General features: G+C 39.6%; 1 protein-coding gene and 2 long non-coding RNA genes across 3 annotated transcripts in view; 2 read left to right on the forward strand and 1 right to left on the reverse strand.

Annotated features, from left to right (window-relative positions):
* The window catches only part of trip4 (thyroid hormone receptor interactor 4), an 83,317-nt gene that overhangs the window by 13,838 nt on the left and 63,436 nt on the right, over window positions 1-6,043 (forward strand). The window lies entirely within an intron of this gene.
* Window positions 1-6,043, forward strand: part of LOC116689566 (uncharacterized) — an 18,951-nt gene that overhangs the window by 2,548 nt on the left and 10,360 nt on the right. The window lies entirely within an intron of this gene.
* LOC116689558 (uncharacterized) overlaps window positions 5,899-6,043 on the reverse strand; it is a 33,606-nt gene continuing 33,461 nt past the window's right edge. The window contains exon 5 of the long non-coding RNA XR_004332034.1: window positions 5,899-5,931. This is a non-coding gene — a long non-coding RNA (uncharacterized LOC116689558). The remainder of the gene's footprint in view (window positions 5,932-6,043) is intronic.

Genomic DNA, 6,043 nt, shown 5'->3' on the forward strand with positions numbered 1-6,043 from the left:
TTAACCTCATCGGTCCACAGAACTTGTTTCCACAATGCATCAGGCTTGTCTGTATGTTTATTTGCAAAGTTCAAACACTAATTTTTGTGGTGAGGATGTAGAAGAGGTTTTCTTCTGATGACTCTTCTATGAAGACCATATTTGTACAAGTATCTCTTTATAGTGGAATGATGTACCACCACTCCAGTGTCTGCCAGGTCTTTCTGGATAGATCGTGCAGTCAAACGTGGGGTGGACTTGCTTTTCTCACAATCCTGCGAGCTGTTCTGTCTGATATTTTTCTTGGTCTTCCAGATCTTTCTTTAACTTCCACTGTTCCTGATGACTGCCATTTCTTACTTACATTCCAAACAGAGGATATTGGCATCTGCTTTGCTATCTTCTTATAGCCTTCTCCTGCTTTGTGAGCATCAACTATTTTCAGTTTCAGTTTTCTGCTTAGAAATGGCCATGGTGCTGATTGTTGGGACAAGGTCAGATGAGTCTGGGCATTTAAAACCTTAAGATCACCTGGTCTTTCCAGATGATGATTGAGAACAATCCATGACACTGTCAGGTCTCAGCTTTCCAAAGGGGGCAATGCATGCTAGAAACTCTGCAGGGTACCCAAACTGTTGCAGACGCCATTTTTTTGTTTTCTGTTATTTTGAAAGTGTAAATGATGGAAATTAAATCTAAGTTTTTGTGACATATTATACAAATGTCTATTCTATCATTTGATGCCTTTTGGAGATTTTTCCGTCTTTTCTTGGCTTCTTTATGCGCAATAATACAAATTTTTACCTGGGGTACCCAAACGTTTGAGCCCCACTGTATATAGCATTATCATCTGCATACATAATATGTATGTAACAGTATCTGCATAAAGTATCATTTCAATATAGTATATTTAGGTAGCAGTATCATCTGCATGCATTTTAGAGCCTGTATTAGAATATGCAATGGCAATTAACATCACTAATAGAACAGCTGAAGATAAATTCTGCCCTTTGGAGAGGTGTGTTCAAATAAATTACTAGTCAGTGTTACTCTGTATTTGCTGTTTCTATTATCCTAGTCTCTCTGTCATTGCATTAGTGCTTATAGGTCTTCAAAGTACTTTTATCTTTTTAACAGCCAGTCAATAAAACCCTCCTTTGTTTTGTTCTTCATTGTAGCTTTCATCTTCTTCATGAGTTTAAATTCTCTCTGACTTCTTGCTGCAGTAGACGTTGAATTCCCCCGACACGCTGTCTAAAGAGTTGACTTTAAATCACAGTTTCAGGTAACGTTATCAGCAAATAAAACAAACTGTTTTCACTTAGGTAACGTTACTTTTGACGTTCATTCACGACCCACAACCCCCCCTCCGTGCGTGCTGCTTCTTGCGGATGTATGCACACCAGCACATCACAGAAACCATAGGCATACAGCACACCACATTGCTGCATGCTTAGACACTTATCTGTTAAAAGAAGTGCTGGTTTCTATGGAATTCCATTTGTCCAAGCTCTCCCTCTGACCTCCAGAGTGGAGCTTCTGTGCTTGTTAGGCCGGCTGGAAGCTCGGACTGATGCCTGTGTTTCATTGTGGGGTAATGTGATATTTATATACTTAAAGCCTTCCTGCGAGCATGCCACACACACACACACACACACACACACACACACACACACACACACACACACACACACACACACACACACACACACACACACACACACACAAGGATATATTGGATGCATTCCAAAGGACGGTAAGTCATGCAATGCTATTTTTTCTCCCCCCCTTCTCAGTAATGTTGCGTGAATCCATAGCTGTGGCTGCTTCCCTGTCTTCCTGCTCCCCTCCCCCTCCCATCATTCCATCCTCATATTTTCCCCCACTTTCTCTCAAACAGTATGTTTTACAGGTCAGGGCTGTGAAAGGGTATGTGTTCATGGAGAAGTCAGATTATGCTAAGTGAACAGACGTGCACACATATATGCAACTGTTCATCGTTCTCTCTTGCTTTCTCCCTGCTATCTCTTTCTGCACAATCCTCAGTCACACACACCCACATTCCTCCCCTTCCTCCCTTTTCCTTGCTGGGCAGTTTGCCATGACAGAGAGGTCAGACATCATGTGATTCTGCAGTGGTGTGTAGAATGCATTCAGCCCAGAGTCCCCAGGCACTGAATGACAACCAACCAAACCTCAGTCACAGGTTTTCAACAGCATGAAAAATACATAGAACCATCTGCTAGACTTGAAATGGCCTGCTACACTGTTTAGAATTTCACTCCTGTCCTTAGACTACTTCATTGAATGTCACACAGTTCCTTGTGTTGGGTTAACTTTCATTAAAGCCCCTTCTATTATCTCTCCTTCATTTTGTTTTGCTCATTTAATAGGACTTGTTCCTGCTGCTGTTTGCTGATCACAGAAACAAAGATAAAGGCAGCACGTGTACTTTCTGACGGCTTCCTTTGATGGTCTGAAAGACCGCAGTGTTATTGAAAAGATAGACTCACCGCTAAATAGTTTAAAATTCTTCTTTCTTTATTCTGTAAAAGATATGTGATTGTTATTGCTCTTAAGTCCGACCTATTCATTGTGTTACTTCTAAGCTGTCAAATTGTTTTTTTTCTCTTCTCAACTGGATTTTTTTGCTATAGTCATTATGTAGGTACAGTACCTGTACAGTCCTTTAGAACTTAAACAGGAAAGACTACAAAGTACTCATAAATATTACAGTTCTGACTAATATTATTGACTCTTACATGGTAGGAATGACGAGATATCAAACCTACTGAGTTAACCAGTTGTTGTTTTGTAATTTGATTATTGAGTTTGACAATCAAATGCAAAAAAAAAGATGTTCTTTTGTTTTCTTACTAGGAAAACTTATGGTTTTTATTCAAGATTCAGGGTAGTGACATGTAATTACATTTAATTTGGCTAAAATTGTTACTAGTATGCAGTATGCAATACTTGTATTAGTATTTAGATGGCTGAACTCTCAGCAAGCTGTATTGCTTCCCTGCTAACACATTTTAAGCAATGGAGAACATAGCATGTACAGAAGAAAAAATTATACCTTCCAAATACGACTAAATATACAGAGGGAGTGTAGTAGAGAGAATCAAAGAAATTAAATTAAGTCAAAAGACTATAACCGGTACAGGCCAGACTTTAAAAGCCTGTGATTTTGTGGTTAAAGTATGTTTAGTTGTTGCTGTTTTTGAATAGGTATGTTAGCAATTCATTCATGTCCCAGCAGATGTAAATGGAACAGGCTTTTTGTCGCCTGCTTCTCAGTCATTGCTCTCTTTGAAATAATTGCCCCGACTGTGTTAAACAATGTTTGCATAAAACAGGGAAAACGAGACCTCTGTAGGTTTTAATGTTGTGATCTATTTAGTGCCTTGCCACAGGCAAACTCCAACCCCCTGCAATAAGCTTTAATGAAGCATAGAATCAATATGTTTGACATTTATCTTCCATCTCCACATCTGGTGTTTGTTGTTGATGCCCCAAAATGGCTCCTCATGAGGCGTGTGTCTGTGCCAGTTTTCTGTTTTGGAATAAGGAAATGTTTGAAGGTTGTGTGGCACAGCCAGTGAGTATTTTGCACAAAGTCAGCGGCCGACCGTGTTTCCCTGCGATGGTGTTATCGACAATTGGAAGAGCTCTAAATGTAATCATTATTCTTTATGCCCGTTTTCATTCAAATGTGAGGACAGGCATTCCTTCACTCATTACTTCTAGCTGATTTTGAGTGTTCTTATGTTCCAGCATTCCCCAGGCATGCCTAAGCAATTACTTTGTCACATATCAGGCATATGTGTTCATATGAGAAGGGATCTTTATCCACCCAACCCAGACCTAGCAGCACTATAACCACAAGTATCTCTCTTAGAGAGGAAGAACCAGAGAGACAGAGAGCGAGAGAGACTGCCACTGCAGGGTCAGAGATTACAAACTCAATTGTACTCTGCTGGATGACATGTCTGCTCAGCAACTTCCTGCTAGTTACATCAGAGGGGAGGAAAGTATGGAGAAAGAGGGGGAGGCGAGGGAGGCCGCCCATGCTTCCAGTGCCATTAATCTTTCTTTGTTCTGCAGTAAAATTAAAACAATTTACCTATCAAGCCAGTGAGTCTGACTTATTCCCAGGATAGAATCACTAAAAGATTATAGGAAAATGAACAACAAAAACCACCCGTGAATGAATTTGAGATTAGTATGTTTAATCTTTATTTCTCTTTACTTATTAATCTGTACAATTTGAGTGTAGATTTCCATATTTAATATTTGTATACTCCATTTGATAGACATGGTTGAATCATTCTTATTAGGGTCAATATTGATCACTGATATGCCATTCCATTTGTACGATCCCCTACCATTCACCATTTGTTTCCTTGTTTGAAACACCTTAACAAAATGCCCCCACTTAACAGAATCTGTAAAATATTTGTCTGTTACACAAGTTACTGTCACTTATCTTAAAGAGAAAATGATTACATCTTGGAATGTGATGTTAAGTTCATCAACCACATCTGTCCAACCTTAAAACATGTGACTACTGTAGCTTTTGGATGATCATAGAGCAAGTGGGTCGGATAATATTAAAAAATATATATACTATTTACATAGAGAAGTTTTTATGTATATGTAAGTAGAAATGCATGAGAGTGGCAACACGTTTGTTCCATTGTCTGTTTTGTCAATCTTTTCAGAGGTAATGTTGTGTGCCAGCTCGGTGCTGCCAGTCGTTGGGCATTAAGTGTTTGTTTTCAAAAGATCGCCAGTGTCTTTATGGTTAGTCTCACTAGGAAATCACGAACAAACATGGGCAAAAGTACCAGTTTTAATCATATTTTAAATGTAAATGGCAGGAGTGTGATCCTTATTGTCATTGAGGCTCTGGTGATGTGTGCTGAGGGAAGCAGAGAATTCACAGTCTGCCCCATACAGTATTCACCAGGTAGCTGCTTGCGATCAAGCAGAATTAACATCAAATACAATGTGCTCTCCCTTTGTGTAGGGATGTCTCGCTGACATGTCTTTACCTTTAACTCTTCTGGGCCAGCTTTCAACTTTAGAGCTAAAGGGTGGCATTGTGAAATCACAGAAAGATTATTCTGTATTCACAGACACACTATTTTACCTTTTTTAGAATGGTTTACAATGCCTATGAAAAGTATTCCACCCCCTTGGATGTTTCACCCTTATGTTTCTTTCATACATAAAATCATGGTCAATATAATTTCTTTCACAAATATTTGCAAAAAAACTAAAACCAAAGTGAAGATGTATTTTTTACAAACTAATGTCAATTAATAAAAAATATATAAGGTAAAGAAGATGATTGCATAAATATTCCCCCCCTTCAGGTCAGCATTTAGTAGATCCACCTCTGGCTGCAGTTACAACACTGTGTTAGTGTGGATATGTTTCAATCAGGCTGGCACATCTGGACACTGCTATTTTTTTTCCCGTCCTTCCTTGCAAAACAGGTCAAGCTCTGTCAGGTTACTCTGGTATCGGGCGAGAACAGCTCTTTTCAAGTCCGGCCATAAATTCTCAATTGGATTGAGATCTGGGCTTTGACGTGGCCACTCCAGAACATTCACCTTGTTATCTTTGAACCGTTTCTGTGTAGCTTTTGCTGTATGCTTGGGGTTGTTATCTTCCTGAAAAATAAATCTTCTCCCAAATTATAGTTCTCTTGCAGACTGAGTCATATTATCCTCTAGGATTTGGCAATATTTTTCTGCATTTATGTTCCCTTACCTTTACAAGCCTTCCAAGGCCTGCTGCTGCGAACCATCCCCAGAGCATGATGCTTCATGGTGGAGATGGTGTGTTTGTGGTGATGTGCAGTGTTTGGTGTTCGCCAAACATACCGTAGCATCTAGTCTGATGGCCAAAAAGCTCAATTTTTGTGTCAACAGACCAAAGAACCTTCTTCCAATTGACCCTGGAGTCTAGCACATTCCTTTGGGCAAATTCCAGGCGAGATTTCCTATGAGCTTTTTTCGACAGTGGCTCTCTCTTTGTCACTCTCCCATACAGC

The sequence above is a fragment of the Etheostoma spectabile genome, chromosome 1 (genome assembly GCF_008692095.1).
Source record: "Etheostoma spectabile isolate EspeVRDwgs_2016 chromosome 1, UIUC_Espe_1.0, whole genome shotgun sequence".
NCBI classification, from domain to species: domain Eukaryota; kingdom Metazoa; phylum Chordata; class Actinopteri; order Perciformes; family Percidae; genus Etheostoma; species Etheostoma spectabile.